The 25,913-nt window shown below is 40.6% G+C and overlaps 1 protein-coding gene across 2 annotated transcripts in view; it reads right to left on the bottom strand.

Moving 5' to 3' along the window:
- PRKCE (protein kinase C epsilon) overlaps positions 1–25,913 on the bottom strand; it is a 370,865-nt gene that overhangs the window by 182,054 nt on the left and 162,898 nt on the right. The gene's annotated exons all lie outside the window — the stretch shown is intronic.

Here is a 25,913-nt window from a genome sequence, read left to right as displayed (position 1 = left end):
CTGTAAAATATTTAGCTACATTTCTGGATTTGGATCTCATAAGACTATTTACTTATTTAGAAAATAAGTAAGGATAATACTTCAATTACTTCAGTGTATAGCTTTACCTTTTCCAGAACTTTGAGAGAAGACAATGCAAATTAAAACCCAAATTTAAATAACGCCGACTATAATATGTTAAAATAATGAAAACAATAGATGCCAAAATCTTCATAACTTTGTCTGTTTCAGAGTGGTTCTCAGAGATCTGCCCAATTTTTTTTTTGATAAACGCAAAATGGGTTCAACTTTTTCTATTGGAACTGTTTATAAAAGAGATTATAAAAACCTATGCAGGCATTGTCACATTTCTACAAATAAGATATTTATGGATAGTCCCTGATGGACTATCTGTTTGCTTCTACAAGTGCTAAACCTTCTAAGGTTTAAGGACAGATAATTTCCACCAAATATTGCACAAGAGGGGTAAATATATGTAAGTACACATTACTATATTGCTTTATACCTATACTTGATAGATGTTGGAATGAAAAAGGCACACTGTAAAAATATCTTGTAAACAACATAGACAAGGAGAAACTAAGGAAAACATATCTTTAAATGACCTTTAGATGCCTTGTGTTGACACACAGTTGTTCAAAATCTTTTCTTTCGCTGACCTTGGAGATTTTGAGGGGACATGGGAGACATTTGATTTGTTACATATGTTATGATTATTTTACAGGTGTTTAACACAAGACATGTGCTTATTTGCCATCAATATATGGTTCCCGCAAGGTGCAGCCAATGTCTCAAAAATATTTCTTTCTTAGTATTATTGCTGCACTTTTATATCAGGAACAGACATTTTTAAAGCTAGTGTGATCGATTAACTCTAAGGTTCCCCAACCAGAACCAAATGGAAAACAAAGCCATGGAAGTTAAAATGAAGGAATGAATAGATTATCACATTCATTGATCAACATAGGCGCATTCCAAATAGAAATAAAATACTCAAATGCAAACAAGTTTGAAAAATCAGTAAAAAATAGAAATACAGGTAGTCCTTGATTTTACAACCACAATTCAGCCCAAAATTTATGTTGATAAGTGAGAAATTTGTTAAGTGTATTTTGCCCCATTTTATGACTTTTTTGCTGTAGGTGAGGACTACCTGTAAACATAAAACATAAATAACAATCTTATGAACAGTTCTGTTTCCCTTTTTTACCTGAGCAAAATTCTTAGACAAAATTTAGTCGCAAAATTGTTTAGCCTCTGTTTCTATCAGTTCTTTCTAAACTGCTACTGAACATTGGCTTTGCATAATCTTTCAGCCAGGAAAAAAATGTCTTTTACCAACTGCTTGGTGGCTACAGGCTTTCGTCACCTCTGTTGGAATGGAGACACTGCTTCTCCTTTAGTTTTTAGAGTACAATAAAGAAGAGAACAACCGTGTCTAAAACCTGCCTCTCCTCCGTCAGGATGTTCTCAGTTATAATCCAGTTCAAATCCACAGTACACCTGTGTATATAGCAACCTAAAACAGTGATGAAGAGAGCATAGAGAATGGCCTTGAAGGACAGTGGAAAGAACTGTAATCAAGGCAATGATCAGACAGTTTCAGCTTAAATCCATTCCAAGAAACCAACTTGAGAAAACACATTAGACAAATCCCCCACTAATTCACATGAAGATAAAGTGAAAGAGGAGGGAATTTAGAACTGCAAGATTCTGTCTCTATACCCGCTCTAATGAAATTTATTTTTAGACTAATAAGGCATTGGTTTCTTAGTCTGATCCAACATATGAATTAATAAATGAAGGCAGGAATTAGAAGCAGAGGGTGAAGGATTCGAAGCACTGACTAAAGTGTTGCAAATTACCAGGACAGAACTAAATATTTGGATCCAAAGGCATATATCAATTAATTTCTTGTTCCTCTCAGGGCCTGCCTTTTGTTAGTCTATTATAATTGTTTATATGTCTTTTAAGACAGTGCCCTCCACAATCCTTTGGGCACCAGAGACCATTTCCATGCTTTTTTTTCATGGACTGGAGGCAGCGTGGTTTCATGTGCTGCCTGCATCTCACAGATGGGGCTTCATTTGTTTGTGTGGACCGGTTTCTGGCATGCCACAGACTGGTGTTGGTCCATGGACTGGGAGGTTGGGGAAGCCTGTTTTAAGAGATAGCACATCATGTACTACATGAGTAGGGGACTATTTTTACTTTATCTAAAGTGATATTTATTTGTTTCTTGAACACATGACATTCACTGTTAAGTCATGGTTGGCCAAGGAAGAACCAATTATTAACAATTATGTAAGTAGTTATAATAAAAACAGATAGAATTGGCCAAAGGAGTTGTATCAGAATGAAAAGAGATAATATTTTTCTTCTTCTAGAATATCTAATTGTAATTGCAATGCAATATACGCAAACCCCTAAAGTCTCCAATATTGTCCTTGGATTCCCTGATTCGTTCTAATTCTATGATGGGTTGCAAATATTTTAATAGCATTTTGTCATTCAAGTCTAATCTTGCAGTGGCATCCCTCACCTTGAGTGGATGGGAAGTGCAGCTTTACATTATTAAAGCAGGTTTCTGCTTTTGACCAGATTTGTATGATTCAAGGATGAGGGTTGTTAAGCAGTACTGTATATAACAATGATGGTGAATGCGTCTCAGATGAAACCTGGAAGAGGAACTGCCTGGGGGGCATGCACAAACCAGAAAACGAACTTCTGGTTTCCAGTGCATGCATGTGCACCAGCCAGCTAGTCTTCCGGTTACTGGTGCCCACGCCCGTGTGACAATCAACGGGCTGGTGGGGATGCTCATGCTGGAAAACGGAAGACCAGCTCTTCCAGTTTCCGGCACTGCGATGGCACTGCCTCGCCATCATGGATATATATATATTGCTCGCACAGGCATGAGGCCGAAGACACCAGCCTGAGGATGACGAGTGGGATCTCGTCGAAACGTCGCCAAGATACTCTCAATCTTACACGGGAAAAGACCCGAATACACCAAAACCTGCATACCTGTACCCGTGAAAATCTATGAAACATATATATATATATATATATATATATATATATATATATATATATATATATATATATATATATATATATATATATATATATATATATATATATATATATATATATATATATATATATATATATGCTGAAGATGTGTGTGTGTGTCTGCGTGTCTGTGTGTCTGTATTTGTGTTACAACCCCTGGTATGCCCAAATATGGGAGGGAGCTCACTACTCCCCCTTTCTCTCCTTCGGCTCATTACAGAGGACCATCCAGGCAGAAAACCATATTTTTATTTTTAATGTTGCCTTTTTACTGGTTCGATTCCCAGTAAGGGTATGGCTAGCTGATGAGACCCAAATAGGTTGTAATAGATCTATAGTAGTCTCCCTTTATTTATTTATCAGCACAAATACAACACACAGACACACATACACACACACACACACACACACACACTTTCTGTCCAGGCAGAAAACCATATTTTTATTTTTAATGTTGCCTTTTTATATTTGTGTTGTATAAATAAAAGGAGACTAGTATATAGATCTATACTAGTCTCCCTTTATTTATTTATCAGCACAAATACAACACACACACACACACATACATACATACATACATACATACATACATACATACATACATATATATATATATATATATATATATATATATATATATATATTCATAAAGAGCATGTTCTCATGGGAGAAATTTAGGATGATAAGTTATACAAAGGTATCAAATGGATCTAATGTAATGATCATGGGGTAGAGACTGAGATATGGAGATCCAAGATGGCACGAATTCTCACTTTTCAGCAGAAACTATGAAAAGAGAAAAAGGTTTATAACCCTCAATATGCAAACCACTCATTGCCAATGAAACAAAAGCAGAAAAAGGTAATATAACTCCTGAAGACAAGGCATTTTGTTCAACCTTCCATCCAATAATATACCAGGAAAGCAGCCACAATGATTCAGGTAATCTTGCAAGTCAACTAGAATTCAGGGGTACAAAAAGGAAGGCCCTATGTGTCATGCCTTGAACTGGAACCATCTAAAATTATGCCATCCTAAATAGCATCCAGCATTCTTAAAGAGCCCTTAGATTCTTCTGGAGCTTCACTCTGTAGCAGTCTGTTCATAAACTCACAGACACATAGCTCAACATGGGTGGGGTGGGGTGGGGGAGTGCAGATAGAAAGTTTGACTCATCCCTGGGGCAGTAAAGGAAGAGCAAAGATATATTCCCTGTTGAAGGCCAAGAAATGAATGCTTTACATTATGAAGGCTGGCTGAGTCATTATGTAAATTAAATGACTGGATATAATTAGTCTCATGCCAAGTCAGGTTGCATTCAGCTGTATCTTCAGCATTTAAGAAGGGCACAACGCAGACAGGACTGGTTCTAGCAGAGAGACCTCAGGAAGGCTTCAGTGGAGAGATTCAGTGCCACCACTTACATACTAGGAATGAGGTAACTTGCAGCTTTTATATATGATTAGAAGGAAAAAGTTCTGCCTGAAACCAAATCTAATGCCTGATACATTCTTGAACCATATACATAAATGAGCTTCATAGACCAAGCTATCTATATCCAAGTTTCTTTGGATTTTACTATTGCCATTGCTACATAATTACAATTCCAAAGTCTTTGGATAATAATTTGCAAATCATCCTGTGAATTTACACCAAAGCCTAGCTATCTCCCCTCCACCTCACTTTATGTCATAAACAAACACTGTCAAAAATGTAAGATAGCTTTTTTTGTTTTCTGGGTTTTAACTCAAGTACTTTGAAGGATTTGGAATCTAATTTCCCAGTTAAACTTTCTTCCATTTCTTCTTCATTCAGCAAAAATCTTTGCCACCAAAGGATCCCTAGCAGAATTTGAAAAGCCTCTACAGTAGAGAAATATGTTTTAAGCAAAGCAGGTATTTAAAAGCATAATCTAAGAGAGAGAATAAATCATTCAAAGCATATCCACATATGCTTCCCTCATGCATGAGGAAGATAAACTTTATAAGACATACTGGGAAGTACAGAAGCAGATTTGCTAATCCAGCATGAAACTCATAAACACACAGAGTGACGGGTACCATTCATGTCAACATGTGTCAACATCCTTCATACTCAATAAAAATGTTCAACAAAGATGGGGATTTTCAAATAAAAAAAAATACTACAACAGCTCACATGATGTGATCCATAATGGACAATCAATTTCGACACTCAAGTCCCTTTAATGGCTATGATTATTAGGCCTGTACAAGCTCCTAAGGCATAATATAGTTTGGGGTTTGGCTTAATGCATTTTGTGAACTCAGCCATAGTTGTTGGAAAATCATTTTTTTTTTATTTTATGTCCCCTGAACTCCAGTTGTAGTTAATTCAGCAAAAGATTGTTAAACCAGTCATGCTTATTCCGTTGTGGGAAACCAGTCACTGTATGCTTTTCTCATCTGAAAGGAAAGTATATCTTTATTATTTGATTTGTGATGCGTGAGCTTTCCTGAAATTACCTGAGAAAACAGATTAATTAATTTTAAGCTAATGAAGTTCAGATCTAAATACAATAGAACTGAAAAAAGTTATTGATGACCATTTTTCACAGTCATGACTTTTGCAGCATGCCCGTATGATCAAAATTCAGATGCTGCAACTGGTTCATATTTATGAAGGCTGCAGTGTCCCAAGATCCTGTGATCTCCTTTTGCGACCTTCTGACAAGCGAAGTCAATGAGGAAGCCAGATTAACCTAAAAACCAGATTACTAACTGATCAGATGCAGTGATTCAATTAACCATTGTGGCAAGGAAGGTTGTAAAATAGGGCAAGGCTCACTTAACAAATGTCTCACTTAACAACAGAAATTTTGGGCTCAGCTGTGATCATAGGTCGAGGACTATCTGTACTATCCTGAGGTATTGCTCCAGCTGTCCTACTCTCTTCTTCCCAGAATGTGCACACAAGTGTCAGCAAGAGTGATGCTCTTTGGGCATTCGGTTTCTTAAGTCATTAAAAAATGTTCAGATTTTTATTAGCTCTGAGCAATTACAATTCCAGAGTTCCTGGCACAACTCCTAATGCCTTGTGAAACCCATGGCAACAATCTCTAGCACTCTTACTATACAGATCAATTCAACAAGCTGCACGATGGTTACAGCAGAAAACTCAAACCTTTCTTGCAATCTGCAATGTGCCACCTAGTCTAAAATATTGTTATCCGAAATCAAACATGATGACAATTGTCTAGTTACTATTCAAAATCATGAGGTGGACTTTTCCCAGGCAGGCATCCCACTTAAGCAGGTGACGAAATGTTCCTCTTTGTATACATGAATAGGAAAGAATCATACCCTCTTTGTAGAAAACAATGGTACCAATGGCATTCAATAAAATATCAATATTTTAACAGGAAAAGAGGCAGGAAACGAGAAAGTTGAAGTGCTCACTTGTTCTCTTTTACAAATGTTTTAAGTGTAGTCTGTTAGAAGATCAGAAGATCAGGGTGCTAGGTAAATGTTTTGAAGTCAGAGATGATGGTTGCCTTTGAACATTATCAGTAATATTATGCAGATGGCCTCTGGGAAAGGAAAAAAAAGGGGGGGGGACTGTCTACTCATAGTTATCCAGTTAATGCCACACAGAGATATTTATAAACACAAAATGATTGTACTATGCTGTATATGCAATTTCAAGGTACAGGGCCGACTTTAAATTACAAGCACATGAAACAAGACCCATTTGCTTAGGACAATGGGTGGTTTCTAGCAGAGAAGATAGATCTTCACTCCTATGGACAATCAGAGTAAGGTTTATCTGAAAATGGGTGGATCTGGAACACAGCAACCTCAGCTTGACTTCCATAGGAGTGATTAAAAACTCTGATGTTCTAGAGATATAAAGTGGGTCTATATCAGGGGTGCCAATTTCTCAATTTCATTGAGGGCCGCATCAGGATTGTGTTTGACCTTGGGGGACCGGTGTGTGTGTGGCCAGGTGGGCATGGCCAGGTAGGTGTAACCAGATTTACATCACTCATTGTGGCTCCGTATTTGCCCATGATGGCCTTCTGCAGCCCTCTTCCAGTGAAAATGAAGCTTGCGGAGGCCATGCCAACTCCATTTTTGCTGGCAAAGGCACTGCTGGCTGGTCCTTCTCTGTTTCCACACGGCCCCGCAAGTCAGATCTAAGCAGCCTGCGGGCCGGAGTCAGCCCACAGGCCTTGAGTTTGACACCCCTGGTCTATATTATGCCTTTGCTCCATCTTAGAATAAAGCCTGAAATTGCAGCAGTTCAGATCAATTTAGAAGAGTTTTTTTTATTCGTCCAAGGCAGAGTATCTAATTCCAATTTACCTGTCCTAATCCAATATTCTTCATGAATCTTGTCCTAGCAATATGCTATATTGAAAATAGCAATGTACCACACCACAAAGAAAAACCCTAACATTAAAATTATTTTGGTTATATAAATGAGAAGATGGCTTGAGGTATAGAATATATAAATTCATCTAATTTGGGAATATGTATGTATGTATGTATGTATGTATGTATGTATGTATTTGTGTTACAACCCCTGGTATGCCCAAATATGGGAGAGAGCTCACTACTCCCTCTTTCTGTCATTCGGCTCATCACAGAAGACCATCCAGGCAGAAAACCATATTTTTATTTTTAATGTTGCCTTTTTATATTTGTGTTGTATTTGTGCTGATAAATAAATAAAGGGAGACTAGTATAGATCCATTTCAAGCTATTTAGCTCTCATCAGCTAGCCATACCCTTACTGGGATTCGAACATTTGTAACACAAATACATACCTATTTCCCTGGTTCAGCTGATAAGGAGGAGAGCCTGTGGCTTAGTGGCTAATATAACTGCCTAATATGTAATACAGCCCTGGTTCGAATCCAGTAAGGGTATGGCTAGCTGATGAGAGCTAAATAGCTTGAAATGGAGACCACAGACCAGACCATCTTAAAAAGGTGACTGCATTTCATAGCCTTCATATGGCCTTATTTAGAAGAGATTTCCCTTGGGTTTTCATATAGGAGCAGTGTTTAAAGCTCTGGTTATTACCAGGGCCAGGGATACTTATAGGGTCAACAAGGGGATAATGAAGAGGGCACTTCCATGCACACCAAAGTCAACTGAGTCCATTAGTTTAAAAAATCATACACCTTTGTACTTCTCTTTACATTTCACTGAAAGAATTAATATCCTCAGACTTATTAAATATGTGGCTAAGGTAAAATATCAAAACTGAGATTTTTTTAAAAAATGAATGAGCTTTTTATTCTGAAAAGCCTGAGATAAAAATAAATATTTGAGAAGAAAATCAAGATGACACAACAGCCACCTTAATTGTTTCCTCTTCTAGCTCTTCACAGAAGATGTCATTCACTGAATAAGGGGAGTGATAGCAATCTGGAATTAGGATAAACTTACAACACTAAAATAAAATTGACCTTGTTTACGGTTGTTTTGGTTTTCCTCTGGCATTCATGATCTATGTGAAGCCATAAAATTAAATGGAACCTGACCTCAACCATAGCAGCAAACACAACCTCTCACATGGATTATATGCAGCTTTTTATCCATAGAAGATTCTACTTGTGTGACATTAATGCGTCATGCAAGGTTATGTCTAAAACTTCTGGAGCACTGCAGATGACCGCATTAGTAATGCTATAGACTGCAACCTCTCAGAACACTTCTGATTGGAAGCATGCAAATAAAGCAAGATTTCTTTGCAGACTAAATAAATTGATTGCTATTATAGATGAAAATGCTTCACCAGATTGAAATTAGAGTCTGTCTGTCTGTCTGTCTGTCTGTCTGTCTGTCTCTCTCTGTCTCTCTCTCTCTCTCTCACACACACACACACCTCTCCCTCTCAGATTCAAGATCAGGGGTGGGATTCAGCTGATTTGGAGTGGTTTGGGCAAACCAGTACTTCCAGCGATCAGTTGGCCCTGCCCAGCCGCCCTTGCTCTATTCTGTCCTATTTTTCCTTTGTTTGAAGGAAACAGCTGATCAGCGTGGCAGAGTGGATTGCCACATCTCAGCTGTTTTACTCACCACAGCTGCAGAAATAGGTAAGATTTAGTGCTGATTTCAAATGCAATTATTTATTTTATTTATTTATTTATTTATTTTGGATTTATAAACCGCCCCCTCTCCCAAAAAGGGACTCGGGGCGGTGTACAGTCAATGAAACACAGATAAAATACATAAATAACAATATAAATAATATATAAACAATTAAATACTAAAAATCCCCTTAACTTCCGTCTCCTGCATGCAATGTGTGCATGCAATGTGTGCATGCACAGCGAACAGGTTGTTACACCGGTTGAATCCTACTCCTGTCCAAGATGTATATACAATAGGAACCATTTTCATCACCTCGCTCTTGATTTGCCAATTCTCTTGTCAGCTTTTATTATTTTTTCTTTCACAACATACAACAAATACAATTTTATTACACACACACACACACACCAGAATACTTTTTTAAAAAATACTTCAGTTCAGCATATTTTGCCATATTCTTCCATTCTAGAAAAGGAGCCATACAAGTGACTGACATAGACACTGCTAATGCTCTCATTACACTGTCAAATTTATCTGCTAGAATTCGCAAACCTTGGAAACAAGGATTGGCATCCTGGATTTCATTGCAGTTGCTACTTCACACACTCAGAGACCTAAATGCTCTGATGCAACAGGTATTTCCATCACCCTGGGTCACCTGCCCATAATGATTAGGACTCCGGGTGAAAAACACACATTTGGAAACGTAGATGCTACTATAGAAGGAGAAAATAAGTTAGGAATAGGCAGGTTTTCAAGAAGTGGCTGCATCATGTAGGGTAGTGTTTCTCAACCTTGGCAACTTGAAGATACAATACAATAGTAGAGTTGGAAGGGACCTTGGAGGCCTTCTAGTCCAACCCCCTGCCTAGGCAGGAAACCCTATACCGTTTCAGACAAATGGCTAGAATTCTGGGAGTTGAAGTCCGGACATCTTCAAGTTGCCAAGGTTGAGAAACACTGATGTAAGGCATCATGTAAATGGAATCACTTCTAGATCAGTTCTCAGAATTGAAATCTGATAGAACTAAAAGTAACTAGCCATTTTTTTGACCTAAGAACTAAACCTTCAGAGCAGTACTGCATAACTTGAGATATATAAATAATACCTATTGCTTAGGAATCATTTTAGCAAAAAGAAGATTCATAAATATTTGATATGATATAACGTTCAACTCTAGAATAGACAATCCAATCTTGGATGGTTGAGAAGAGCATGACATATGCTTTAGCACCTGATAATCTGAGCTTCAGAATCTCTGTTTTTCCCAGATTTAGGAGGTCCCACATCTATAATAGAATACAGAATGCATTCAGTTGCAAAAGTATGGCTACCACTTAAGGTAGGAAGGATAATTTCACATACATATTTATATGAGAAAGTTAACAAAATGTATTATGATATGACAATATTTATTACATCATGTTGTTTTACTGGACGTAATGTTTTCTACAGACCTGGAAACAAATCTTCTGATTGCAATATATGATGAGAAAAAACTTTGTTACTGGTCAATACACATCAAATTTTATGATTAAATGATTGAATAATTTATGTTTCCTACTTCAGTTAGATCAGTGCTTCTCAATTATTTTCTGTCATGCCCCCCCTAGGAAGAAGAAAACATTTCACGCCCCCCCGCGCGACTGTAAATAGTATAATTTGTCTATAAAATTGTTATAAGTACACCTCTGCATAACATAGCACACCGGTCTTTCCTCGTCTCCCACCATAGTCACATGCTTTCTTTCCTCTTTCCCTCTTACTTGTCTATCCTTCCTTCCACCCTCCCTTCCTCCTTCCCTTCCTTCCTGCCTCCCTTCCAGTTCCCTCCTTCCTCTTTCCCCCTGCCTGCCTGCCTTCTTTCCTCTTTCCCTATCCTCCTATCCTTCCTTTCTCCCTCCCTCCTTCCCTGCCTCCCTTCCAGTTCCATTCTTCCCTCCTTCCTTCTGCCTCCTTCCTGCCTGCTTGCCTTCTTTCCTCTTTCCCTCTTGCTTGTCTATCCTTCCTTCCACCCTCCCTTCCTCCTTCCCTTCCTTCCTGCCTCCCTTCCAGTTCCCTCCTTCCTCTTTCCCCCTGCCTGCCTGCCTTCTTTCCTCTTTCCCTATCCTCCTATCCTTCCTTTCTCCCTCCCTCCTTCCCTGCCTCCCTTCCAGTTCCATTTTTCCCTCCTTCCTTCTGCCTCCTTCCTGCCTGCTTGCCTTCTTTCCTCTTTCCCTCTTGCTTGTCTATCCTTCCTTCCACCCTCCCTTCCTCCTTCCCTTCCTTCCTGCCTCCCTTCCAGTTCCCTCCTTCCTCTTTCCCCCTGCCTGCCTGCCTTCTTTCCTCTTTCCCTATCCTCCTATCCTTCCTTTCTCCCTCCCTCCTTCCCTGCCTCCCTTCCAGTTCCATTCTTCCCTCCTTCCTTCTGCCTCCTTCCTGCCTGCTTGCCTTCTTTCCTCTTTCCCTCTTGCTTGTCTATCCTTACTCCGTCCTCCCTTTCTTCCCTCCCTCCCTGCCAGCAGCTCCTCCAGCATCCCAGCTGGAAGCAGCAGCACAACAGTCGCCGTTACCAGGGGCGAAGGGGTGGCGGTGGCAAGATCGGGCGACCGCCGCCCCTTTGTCCCTTCCCCAACAGCGGCTGTTGCGCTTCGCTTCCAGACGAATGCTGGCGGTGGAGCTGCTGGCGGGGAGGCGAGCTACCTGCATAAAGACGCCGCCGAGGGCATGGCAGAATATATCCCGGCTTGAAGTGGCAGTGCTGGGGACTGCTCAGAGACTCATCAGAGCCGCGGGCTGGAGCTGTGCAAAAAGTCTGCTTGGGCTGGGGGGGGGGGGAAGGGAGGGAAGCCTGGGACAGCCATGCTTCCCTCCCTCCCACCCCTGCCCGAGCAGGCTTCTTGCACAGCTCCAGCCCGCGGCTCCAATGAAAATCCACAGTCCGAAGTGCTGCCACTTCCAGGCGGGATATATTATGCCTCGCCCACGCCGCCGCCGCCGCCGTTGCACCCAGATGGAAAGGGAGCCTTCGCGCCCCCCTTTACGGAGCCTCGCGCCCCCCCAGGGGGGCGCGCCCCACTATTTGAGAACCGCTGAGTTAGATGAAGAGCTACTTATATTAGCTCCCCAAAGATCAATGCAACCTTTTATATCAGGGGTCTGCAACTTTAAACACTCAAAGAGCTATTTGGATCCATTTCCCACAGAAAACACCGGAAAACATTCGACATCAGTCACTCCCACCCAGTCACATGACCCTCCCCAGCCATACCTACCCAGGTTTTGTGGCTCCCAGTGTTTATTTTTCTGTGGTAAACAGTCTCTTTTTCTCCCCCCCCTCGCCCTCCCTTTCCCTCTCTCTGTGTTTCCTCTTGAACCATTTCCAAAAACAGGTGAGGGTTGGTTTTTGTGTTTGTGTGTGCTGATGTTGTTCTTTCTTCTTCTTTGAGTGCTTTTTACCTTATGATTTAAATCAAGAGTCATTTCAGGTTCCCAGATAAATGAAACTCTTTTGTCCCCCTGCTGTGGCTTCCTGTTGGCTGAAGCCACCACTGGCTGGCCCTGTTGCTCACCCTCCCCTGTTACTCCTCACCTGGTCTGAGAAGGTAAGGGCAACAATAGGGAATGGAGACTCACTCCATATTCCAGAGCGGGAGCAAAGCACCCCTTGCCTCATCTTGCAGGTGCTTCTTCCCACCCGTGTTGGTACTGCGCGCACCATAGTTGCTCAGGGAGACTCACGACTTGCTCTCCACCCTGAGACACTGGCCCGGCCCAGCGTGGCCAACACGCTGCTGTTGCCACCTCCAAGGCCTGCCCACTGCTCTTGCAGCACCTTGAGCAGTACAGTTAAATTTAGCACGCCTCACAATGGGGGAGATGGCATTCTCTCCTCCTGCTGGAGCCCATTACAATGTGGAACATCGGCTGCAGCTGGGCCGGGCCAGTGTTTCGGGGCAGAGAGCAAGTCACGCATCTCCCCAGGAGACTGAGGCACAAGCAGCACCAAAAAGGGCTGGAAGAAGTGCCTGCAAGTACAGGGGTGCTTCGCTCCCGCTCTGGAATATGGAGCGAGTCTCCATCCACCGCCGTTGCCCTTACTTTCTCAGGTCAGGTGAGGAGTAACTGGGAGGGGAGGGCGAGGGGTAGGGCCAGCCAGTGGTGGATTCAGCAGACAGGAAAACACAGCAGGGGAATGAAAGAGCTGTATGTGTCTCCAGAGCATGGGTTGCCGACACCCATTTTATATCAACCTCCTGGAAAAACAGGTAACTAAGAATGCTGGATAACAGTTCAAACACCAGCCCTGGCCTTCTGGTATTCAAAGAACACAGGACACTCCGAAGCTCTTAGAAATTTGACTGATCAAGTCAATAGGTTGGGAAAAACATTATTGTAGCAGAAATATGTACGTTTTGTATTATTATTCCTACTATTAATCATCATACTGATGTGAAAGTTTCTGGTATGACATGCAACAATAAAACAACATTTTGATACTCTACTCTGTAACTAAACCCTTTTCCTTCTGCAGCTATGCAGCCTGCCACCAATTGCCAAACATTTTTTCTTGAATTTTTCATCTTCAAAGTGTTTGCATGAATAATACAAAGGCCTCTAATTGAATAAGGAGGAATCAGTATACAGTAACAGCAATTATAATAACTGAAATAGCCCGCCTCCACCTGAGAAAGAAGTTTTAAGACATTTTCACTGAGGAAATATAAATCTTGCTTCAATTTACTTTGCAATGCAGAGATCAAGTTCAGATTGGCCAGACTCTCTGTTTGTGCAATGTAAACAATAATTCAGAGACCAAAGAAAATAGCATAGGGTTAAGAGGAATTAAAAGTTTGTTTTAGTTCCATATAAAAGAACATGTTATAATTAATGATTCTTAGCAATCACATAGATTGGCCTTCTCAAGATGATTTCTCCCCAATCTGTTCCTTCAGGTTTTCCAGGGATGCACCCAAGTTCTTCAACTTTACTTGCTGGTCATTCTGTTTTCTTCCACCTTTCTTAGCAGGAAAGTTAGATCTATCATAAAGTGTCCCAAACATGACAAACTGAGCCTCGGGTGGTAACTCTAGATTGATTTGTTCTATGATTCATTTAATTCTTTTCTTGGATATTTACAATATTCTTAAGACCTTCGTCTCCAGGTTTAGGGCTAGATAAAGCTCTAAGATGAAGTGAGATTTCTGCAAATGATCTCATAGCAGTTTCCTATACAGAATGTCTCACTCCCCCTGCATTCAAGAGCCTTGGTCGAGGGCTGCGTTTTTGCACTTAAGTCAAAGGCTAGGCTCATGAACTATATGAAGCCATATGCTTTTTTCACCACAGTTTCACCATGGTTTATTAAACCACAATTGCAGTTTTCCAGTTAGCCGTAAATTATAATTTTCAAATTGTAACGGCTATGTTCAAACAAATACTCAAGTCAAATCACATTTTATGATTTTGATGATTAGACAGGATAGAAACAAGAGTCATAATGTGGCTTTAGGACAAGGCTGTCAAACTCAATTTCATTGAGGGCCGCATCAGGGCTGTGTTTGATCTTTGGGGGGGAGGGGTTGAGAATGGCCAGGGTAGGCATGGCCAGCTTAACTTCACTTGTATCAGGAGCACCTGTGGTGGCCCATGGTGCCTCTGCCAGAGAAAACAAGGTCCCGAGCTCTGTTTTTGGCTGGGATGGCCTCCTGCAACCCTCTGCCAGTGAAAATGGAACTCATTTTCTGCTCCGTTTTCACTGGCAGAGGGTTACAGGAGGGTTAGGGTTAGGCCAATCCTTCACTCTTTCCAGAGTGGCCCTGCGGGCTGGATAGAAGCACCCTGCAGTGGCCCCCGGACTTTGAGCTCGATACCCCTGCTTTAAAGAGAGAAGGTAAAATATAATTGTAGTTAAAATTGCTGTGACAATCAGAAGCCACTTCTTTACAGCTTTTTTAATGTCTTCTTTTTATATACTTTCTTTTTTGCTCTATTTTAGTTTGTGCCACTTCTTACTATTATTATTATCCCTCCCCCCACTCTGCCTACCTCCCCCCATCTCCTCTCTCTGAACCAGGGCCTAACACTACAGTGGATGATAATCTCAAAATATTGGTTTACTATCAGAAGTTCTCAGAGAGCGAGTAAGCCGTTCAAATAATCTGGCTTTCCCCAGCTACCAAATGGGCAGGATGAAGAGAGAAATTCAATTCTGCAACATCCAAGCCCCAGGAGAAAAGGGATCCTGACGGCTTTTGAATTCAATTTAATTTTAGTAATGTGCTACCAGCCACTAATAGGCCTATATGAAATACTGCAAACCCCTCCCAAAATTGTCTCCTTCCACAACTGTCATTCATTGGCACATTTCTTAAATGTCCCAGCAGAAACTGCAAATTAGCTAGACATGGAAACAATTACTCAAAGAAAGGTGAAATATTTATAACCTCGACCATGTGCATCATTTCCTCTTTCTAAAAGGTAATGGGAGCCTTCTTCAAAGGAATGGTATGACAATGACTTTGATCTATGCTGAATATAAATAAATTTGGATGAAGATCTTAATTTTGTTAGGTGCCTGCACAACAGAAATGCAACATGTATAACATTTTGATCTAATCAGGTTTTAAAAAGCAACAATGAATGATATGCCTCCTGAGTATTAAAACATCTTGAGAAAGAGAAAGCTTTCTTGTTAAAATGGATATTTCTATCACATTTGAAGGTAAAATAGCTCCTGGATAGAAACATAAGAAGAATCCAGCTAGGACAAGATGGGTAGTTAGTTTCACACAATAAAAGAGTACAGTCGCTGATATGAACTGTAGCAACCCAAATTATTTAGATTGAAACTACAGTAGACATTGCAACAAGTGTAGCAGATCCATGCTTTGTCTCCCAAATAACAGGTTCCTCGCTACATTTCCAGCAATGCAGTCTCCTCCTGCCCTTGAGACAAAAACAAGGTGTACAGCTGTCTCCGCAGTGTTTCTCTTTGTTGTCAGCCCTCAGGCTGCCATCCAGGGGGACCCTGTCCATCACCATGCCCACCATGCAATGCTGCCACGTTGATGTTGCCTCTCTGGTGTCGATTGAGCCTGTAGCTGCATGTGGCTCTTCTACCCGGGTGCAACTGCCTATTCTGATGTAACTCTTCTACTCGGGTGCAACTGCCTACTCTGATGTAGCTCTTTTGCTGAGATGCCGGCTAGCCAGGAAAGAGGCTATGATGACACTGAGTTTATTTATTTATTTATTAGCCGCTCCCTCTCCACGAAGGGACTCGTGAGGGAGTGGGGGTGTGGCTGAGGGTGTGGGTCATGGTGATTGGTGATGGTAGATGGGTGTCATCTGGGTGGAGTTGTGGGTGGAGCTGGGTGGGGTAATGGTATATATATATATATATATATATATATATATATATATATATATTTATATTTATATTTATAAATATTCATATATATATATATATATATATATATATATATATATATATATATATATATATATATATATATATATATATATATATATATATATATATATATATATATATATATATATATATATATATATATATATATATATATATATATATATGGGTGATGGTGCTAATTTGGTTAGAACTGACTTGGGTTTGATTACCTTTGTATCATTATCATTTAGTGCTGGTTATCACGTAGTTTGTTAGATAGAGATAAAAGTTTTTCACCAAACAAACTGAATCTCTGTTTATATGCAACATGAACGCCGGAACGTGACATTTGTTGCTTCCTTCATATGAATATGTCCTCAACAAAGACTAAGCAGGCCATTTTTATGGGCTGGGACACAAAGAGTTGTTAAATCAGGGCAGTCAAACTCACTGCCCGCGGGCGGGGTGCGTCATGTGCTGGCCACGCACATACCCGGTTTAGCAAAGGGGGGGGGAAGTCCTGATATGTCATGTGACACCATTGTGACGACATGAGTTTGACACCCCTGTGTTAGATGAACCAAAGAACTAGTTTCAGAATGAGTCACAGCAGCAGCTGATTGACCTTATCTATGTTAGGAAGGAAAGCAACTCTGGTCCTTCCAGTTAGAATCTGGAAAGCAGGACTAGATTAGATTGAAAAGTTGGTAGAGGGATGGGAAGAAAAAATGGCAAACACTTTCATACTATTGCCAAGAAAAATACAGGGAAGTGGCCTTGAAATATCAAGTTGGAAGTCTTTAGTTGTTTTACACACAATGTATGCTGCACTACAATTACTGCATCTCTTAAGTGACTGACAATGCAATAGCTTGCATATCTACTGACTATAATGTGTATTGAATATTTTCATATTATTAATATATACAGTAGAAGAACCCTTTGAAATAGTTATGGAATGAACGGAGAAAACCAGTCATCTTTGCTCATTTCACCAAAAACTTGCAGATTTGGTATCAAAGTTCCCTGTCCCCTATTCCTTTTCAAGACTTGCAATAGGAAAGACAAAGCATTATCTTATCATGCAGCAATATGTTGTAATAAATTATTATTTCAATTCAGTTGAGAATATGTTTCAAAGCTTGCTAGCAAAAAGGGAGACAGAGAGAGAAACAGCTGCAAGAAAAGCAGGATAATTTGCTATGTGGCACATTGTGTTTCATGATTGCCAACATATTCATCAGCAAGATAGGTATATGAAAGGCTGCTAATTATGTGCCCCACAAAATTCCAAAATCAGCCTTCCAATGTTTTCCCTTTAGCTTTGTTAACATGAATAGAGGGACCCAATTTCCTTCTTAGCCAGCATTTGATAGCCAGTCAAGGAAGTAAAGTAGACTGTGGTCAATCTTCTGTATGAATGCAAACATTTAGAAGCTTCTTCATAATGTGCTGCCTTCCATCTCCACCCATTACTGTAAAGAGAAATGATTTGAATGTACTGAAATAGATTGTGAATTATTGATATTCAGAGCCACAGCCATCTTGCCTGCAGGATTTAACTAGCCTATTGGGTTAAAAACAAAATTCAGAAATTCATTGGGATGAGAGAGTTGGAGGTGAAAGCAGCTCCTCTGCATGAACAATAAGAGCAAAACCTATGGAAAGTGAATGAAGCACTACTACTACAATCCTTTTAACTATAAGCTTAAAGTACAAAACAGAAAAGCATACAGGCTTCCTAAGTACTTATATACAAAACTTCTCTTTGTTTTATGGAGGCTGAAGCCATACATTGACTCAACACAAACTGTCGCTCCAAGCTCTTCAATGTGCAACAGGGGTTTAAAGAGAAAGGCAAGCTTTTAAGCCTACACTAAAATAAATATTAATAGTTTTAAAATAAATACCTAATGATATACAATCAGAGCAGTGACAGAACAGAACTTCCAAGGGAGTGTTTAAGCAATGTACCCTTCTCTGCAAATGGACTCTGGCAGCCTGCCGTTTGCCAAGCATTTAACTGATTTACATGCTCTTAAAACATCTGTAGCCAGCATTAGTATCCATGTTTCTTATAGAAGGAAAGGGAAAGCGGAAAGCTAAATATATTTGTGGGATAAATTCAGCTTTTTCTTCCTTTTTCTTCATGTACCACAAAGTAGCTCTCAATGGGACCGTCCTCCTGAACTGAGTCCTCTCCAGATGAATATGACTTCAACATAATGTATGTATGTCCCTCATACAAACATACATACTGATCACAGGAAAGGGATAAGAAATAATAAGCCAAAGGCATTAAAGGCATGGGCTATGTTCCCTCTGAGGTGCGCGGCTGCGTGGCCGCGTACGTGGCAAGGAAACACCGCGCAGCACTTTCCAACTGCCGCGCAGTGATTTCTATTGCCACAGGCTCCGGGAGCTGGGGAGGTCCTTTGCAGGCAGCTAGAACTGGCCGCCCGCAAAGGACCTCCTGGACTTCTTTTGATGAGCATGGGGCGACTGAGGGTAGTTGTAAAGCCCCCCGCCGCCACCGGAAGAACTGCTGTCCCCTCCTCCTCCTCTAACAGCACTGCCGGATTTGCCTCCCGGCGCTGTGGCTGAGGTGAAGCCGGCAAAGCTCCAGCCGGCATCCCCGCGCGTGGCAGCGGCGCCTCCCCCTCTGCTCGGAGCACCTGAGCTGAGCTCTGCGTTACCCCTGCCCCCTCCTCCTCTTCCGCCGTGATTTTGAGGAGCCATGAGGCTGCAGGAGCCAGTAGGAAGGCGGGGGGGAGCAGGGGGAAAAAATGCCTCATGGCTCCTCAAAAGCACGGCGGAGGAGGAGGAGGGGGCAGGAGTAACGCAGGGCTGAGTTCAGGTGCTCCGAGCGGAGGGGGAGGCGCCGCTGCCACGCGCGAGGATGCCGGCTGGAGCTTTGCCGGCTTCACCTCAGCCGCAGCGCCGAGCAGCAAATGTGGTGGTGCTGTTGGAGGAGGAGGAGGAGGAGGTGGCAGCAGTTATTCTGGTGGCAGCTCATTGGCATCTTCAGCAGCAGCCCTGCCCACGATGAAGAAACCAAAGATGGAGCAGATCCATGCAGATGACGTCGCTGCAACATGACTGGAGGAGGAATTCTGGGAGTTGAAGTCCACAAGTCTTAAAGCTGTCAGGTTTGAAAACCGCTGCATTTTTTTCCCCTAAAGGGTTAGGGGTACAAGGGTCTTGTAATTTGACAGCTTTAAGACTTGCACACTTCAATGCCAGAGTTCCTGAGCCAACATGACTGGAGGAGGAATTCTGGGAGTTGAAGTCCACAAGTCTTAAAGCTGTTAGGTTTGAAGACCCCTGGGGATTTTTTTGCCTAAAGGGTTAGGGGTGCAAGGATCTTGTAGCTTGACAGCTTTAAGACTTGTACACTTCAATGCCAGAGTTCCTGAGCCAACATGACTGGAGGAGGAATTCTGGGAGTTGCAGTCCATAAGTCTTAAAGCTGTCAGGTTTGAAGACCCCTGGGGTTTTTTCCCCCTAAAGGGTTAGGGGTGCAAGGGTCTTGTAGCTTGACAGCTTTAAGACTTGTACACTTCAATGCCAGAGTTCCTGAGCCAACATGACTGGAGGAGGAATTCTGGGAGTTGAAGTCCATAAGTCTTAAAGCTGTCAGGTTTGAAGACCCCTGGGGTTTTTTTTCCCTAAAGGGTTAGGGGTGCAAGGGTCTTGTAACTTGACAGCTTTAAGACTTGTGTGATTCAAATGCCAGAGTTCCTGAGCCAACATTTTGGTTGCTAAGCAGGAGCGTTTTTAAGTGATACTGACATTATATAACCCTTTTAATTAAGCGAGTACCTTGAAGAAACATAATTTTGAGTTTCAAATAATACTGATTTTGTTGTTGTCTTAGGTGACATCTGTGAAAAAAATTCAGGTGCTCAGGCATGAAAATGTGCCGCTCAAACACTATACTTTTCTGCTCACATTGAAAAAAAAAATAGAGGGAAGATTGGGCATGGGATAAGAAAGAGACAAGAAAAAAAAGCTGAAATTAATTTGCACTAACACCACTCAAAATACCACGTCTTCCTAGCCTTACATACTTTCTTTGCTTATATTATGTCTTTATACTTCTGGCTACATATTACATATGTGAGAGGAAGGCCAAAACTTTAGTCTATGCCTTATCTATCTTATTAAAAAGCATCATGTGATGTTTGCAACAAAAATAATCTTTGTAGTAGGCATTAACCTAGTCCAGAGTTTCTCAACTTTGCCAAATTTAAGATGTGTGAACTTTAACTCCTAGAATTCTCCAGCCATATTTCCCCAACACGCTGGCTTTTATGGGAATTGAAGTCCACACATCTTAAAGTTGCCAAAATTGAAAAACACTGACCTAGTCAACTGTGATGACAACTGTTTCCAAGAGACAGGAATTTTAGAAACTTATTCTCAGGTAAAATATGAGCCCTTGAGTAATATTTAAGAACTCTTAGACTATTTGAACAACAACAAAAACACTTGGAATGTCAATAATTCAAAATATTACATTTCCAAATTAAGTGAAATGTCTCCAAAGTCCTATTCACCAGCACATATTTTGGATCGCTGGAGTGGTTAGCTAAAAGTAAGATATTATCACTTCTTGCAATAAATGAATTTTTGAAGATATATACCTTCTAGTATATCTTCCTCCCAATAACAAAAATTGTGAAAAAAGCAAGGGCTTGATAGCTGTTCTGAGATGTGTCTATGGATCATTTCATTATCTTCTTTATTTACACAGCTTTTCTCTCGGTCTGAAGCTGGTGTGCTTTTGTTTACTTTAGAAGATTAGAAAAGAATTAATGAAGCCAATTCTCTTCACAAAATAGACCTGTTTGCCACACATTGCAAATTGCTGATGATTCACTACTGCTTTTTCTCCAGTTTCTCAACCATAACAAAACCCAAGCAAGCCTTCTGTCAACCAACTGGGGTTAAACAAGAATTTGCTTCAACTGGTGTTTAAGGACAGGTTGGAACAGCTGTACACTGTCAAACAACAGCTGCCCTAAAACACTGTAAGCAATTTAAGAACACATTGGCTACGAGGCAACATTACATTTCTTAACTCGGGCAGGGGAAAGCAGGTAACAAAACAGTAAGCCTGGAGGTGTACTAATTTCAGAGAAAAGAGGAAAAATCAGTATAAGATTAAGTAATTGTTAGAACATAGAATAACAGAGTTTGAAGGGACCTTGCAGGTCTTCTAGTCCAACTCCCTGCTTGAGCACTGTTTCAGACAAGTGGCTGTCTCTTCTCAAAAGCCTCCAACAATGGGACACCCACAAATTCTGAAGGCAAGTTGTTCCGCTGATTAATTGTTCTCACTATTAGGAATGTTCTCCTTAATTCTAGGTTGCTTCTCTCCTTGATTAGTTTTCCACCCATTGCTTTTTCTTGTCTTGCCTTCTGTGCTTTGGAAAATAGCTTGACCTCCTAGTCTAGATTGAAATAAGCAATCAATATTCTAGACTCAATCAATATTCTCAGTTGGCATAGAATTATTTTATTCTAACAAGGAAAAAAATGAAAGACTAAAAGACAACATTGTCAGACTGGACATGTGTATAGTTGAGTTAGTTAGCATTTAAAACAATCGAATGGAAAACTGTATAAAAAGGATTGCCATAGTATAGTTGATACTTTGATGAAGCAACTGAGTTAGCTCAGCATCTATAGAAAAAGACAAAGGGTAGTACTGGACATATAGAGACCAACTATGGAATTTGCTACTGGCAAATCAGTGATAGCAATTAATTTTAACTGTTTTCTAAGAGGACAAGGAAAATAGTTGAAAGACAAGCCTATCTGTGTCTTGTGGCACCATCAAGATCTGAGTCAACATATACCCACATATCTTAAAAATGAGACTGCAGGTTTCCCTTGGCCATCATGAAAGGAAAATGCTGGTTAACTCAACCTTTACTTTTACATAGAATCCTTATGTTCTTAAGGCTGGAACAAAAGTGTAATTGAGGTTGGGGGGGGGGGGGAGAGAATTCAGCCAGCAAAGAAAGTTCACTGTAGGTCTAAATGGTTTCCTGAAATGTTTGGATCTGGAGGAGTTCTACAGTCATAAACCAAGGCCATCTGATACTTTATTACAATTTCTTCCAAGTATAACACGGTTTATTCTGAGCTAAGGCTGTCACGCAAACTATTTTCAATACTAAGTCTCAGCCTCACACCTATATCAATCCTTCTTTGGAAGAAACATTTTCAAGTCCCCACTAACACTTTACCAGACACAACTAATTCTATTCTACAGGGAGAAATGTTTCATATACACATGCGTGGCCAAGTTCACCAAGGTAAAAATTGGGATGTACCATTTCAGGTCACAAATCACATATGCTCCTCTACATTTTTTTTAAAAAAACTCTCAATATACATATTTAGAGATCAGAAAAAAAGAGCTTAGTTTTCTCTTTGCTTTTTTATCTTTCTCTCTGTGTGTATATGTATATATTTGTTAAAGGATCCTTCTCCCTGAAAAGATAGTCAAGTCTTCACTTGTGCAATTTCCACCTGCTGTTTAAAGAACTGCAATAGCCATAGCACTTAGACTTATATACCGCTTCACAGTGTTTTACAACCCTCTCTAAACAATAAAAGAGTCGTTTTATCTCACCTGGTTTGGCTAAATCACGCAACCAAACTTATGAAGTACCATTTTCCAGTTATGTTAGTATGTACAGCTGGTCAGTCTTCCATAGCTAATGGCAGACTCGCCCCAATCTGATCCCCTAGGAAAGAAAGACCCTCAGCCCCATTACTAAAATATGGTGGCTGCAGTAAAGTCAGGTGAGTTCTGGGTTTTCCGTGCTCAAAAGATACAGAAAGGTTTCCCCTCCTCCCAGCCAGTCCATCTTCAGCCAATCAGAACTCGCCAATGTGTTTCGAGAATGCTGAGATGTTTTGGGATATTCCATATTTTTTTCTCAGGGTGCCTGGCCTTGGATGCTGGTACAACCTTCTCTAGTTTTTATCACCTGTAATTCCCTGCTCCCTATACACAAACAGCTTTATTGCCCCACTATGACAGGATGCCTGTGAGGTGCCAACCCTGGCAGACCTGACAGCTAGAAACTTGAAATAGATTTATAAATATCATTTAGTCATACATATTATCTTTCAATGATCTTCAGGGCAGTTTTAAAAAATCCTGACAATCAAGCTGTTCAAAAATTCTATCTATGCATTGATATCCAAAGCCAGTTTGGTACAGTGGCTAAGGCATCAGGCTAGAAAGCAGGAGACCTTGAGTTCAAGTCTCACTTTAGCCATGAAAGCCAGCTGGGTTATCTTAGGCCAAGCACACTTTCTCAGCTCAGCCCACCTGACAGGGGTGTTGTTGTGAGGAAAATAGGAGGAGATGGGAGTATTAAATATGTGTGCTGCCTTGAGTTATCTGTAAAAATAATAAAGGTGGGATACAAAATAGACAAGCAATGGAAAACCCAAACACTAATACTGGAGTTTGTGGAGGAGGCAGTTCTTTTTCATGTATGGAGGCCCAGTTGGTATCATTAGAGTTAAGAGAGTAATACAAAACAATAGCAGAGTTGGAAGGGACCTTGGAGGTCTTCTAGTCCAAACCCCTATCTAGGCAGGAAACCCTATACCGTTTCAGACAAATGGCTATCTAACATCTTCTTTTTAAAAAAAGAATTTTATTGGTTTTTAAACATTTATAGGGAAAGGTAAAAAAGGTACATAGAAAATTTTGGCAGCTCCCGTGCTAGTGGTAGAAATCCTTCCAAATCTCACAATTTTTACACTGTTAAAAACAACGTATAAAAGATAAGCATAAACAGAATCTTGTTTTACATTATATCAACCATGTGTTCAATCATTTCTTTCTTTGTCACTTTCTAGTATATCGACAATTACCATAGTATTTCAAATACATTTATTTTTGTGACCTGAGCCTTTTCGATATTGCTCCCTCCTCCCTGTCCCCAGATAGAGCCACAGCCCCCCTCCTCCTTCATATCTTGTACATTACTACCTTTTTCACCACCTTTCCTATTTTCGTCCTCTAGGAGAGAACTATGTTTTTTAATGAAGGCTTCTGCCTCCTCCACTGTATTAATTCTAATTCTATTTCCCTCCCAAAAAATCAACATTCCCTCTGGCAATAACCATCTAAACTAAACTCCTTTATTGTATAATTTCTTTGATAAGGAGGAATACTTCCTCCTTTTTCCCTTATTTTTTTGGGGGGGGGGATTTGCTTAAGAATGGTAATTTCTTTATCTTTATATTTTAATGGTCCCTCCCTTTGGCCCCTAGCACCTCATCCCTTGTGGTCCTCCTAAGAAACTTAACATGTACCTCCCTTGGAACATTGTGTGATCTAGCATATGCTCAATTAATCCTGTAAACCAGATCCATATCCCACCACGACTGTTCTTTATTTCTCTTAATATATTCTGCTAAAATTGTACTCATAATATCCTTAAGATCTTCATTTTCTGTCTCTGGTAGGTTCTGGAATCTGAGAACAAAGGACATTCTTTCAAGTTCTATTTTTGCCATAAAATTTTCCAATTCTAAATTTCTCTTCCAGACTGCCTTAACCTCCTCCCCCAATCCAGCTGCCCCCTCCTCCAACACCTCAATTCTTTGTTTGTTTTGTGTTATATGACATTGTACACCTCTGAGTTCATCTTTGAGATCTGTCACCTCTTTTTTCAACTCATTTTGACCCCTCATAATTTTCTGAAACATTTGGTTAACAGATAGTTCTTTGGAGCTCTCTCCAGTCCCTTCTTGTTGTAACAATGAAGTAATTTTCGTCTGCTGTATGCTTGGACTGGAGGTGGCAGAAGCAGGAGCCAAGAATGACTTGCCCATTGGTGGTTTTTGGGGCTCCATTTATCTGCGTTCAGGGATAATAAGTCTTTACAAAGAGAATAGTGTCAGTGGAGCACGCAGCTGTGCCGGTCCAAGGTGGCAGGCAAAACCAAAAGTGAAAAGTTAGTTCTCCTTCACAGTTCCAAGGCACGGAGGTACACCAGAAAGAGGAAAAGTCAAATAATCAAAATTAATCAGGAAGACCACATAACAGGAGAGGTCCAGAGCACCTTCAGAGAGGGTATTAAGACAATTACCAGAGATTTTTTTTTTCTGAAGGTAGTTTCAAAAGGCAGGCTTCATTTATAAGTACAAAAACGAAGACGGAGGGCCCCATCTTGGCTCCTCCTTTCGCAGGGAGAAGAACAAGGAATTCCATAAAGTTTTTTTTTCCTTTTAAGAAAACAGCTCAGCAATCACCTCTTGCAGCTGTGATATCAATCTTCCTCACATAGTTAGTACAAATGGCAAGTCAGCCTTTATTCTCTCTCCATTCCAATATAGAGAG

Source organism: Natrix helvetica, assembly GCF_964273705.1.
Source record: "Natrix helvetica genome assembly, chromosome: 2".
NCBI lineage: Eukaryota > Metazoa > Chordata > Lepidosauria > Squamata > Natricidae > Natrix > Natrix helvetica.
This window is presented reverse-complemented; position numbering and strand designations above follow the sequence as displayed.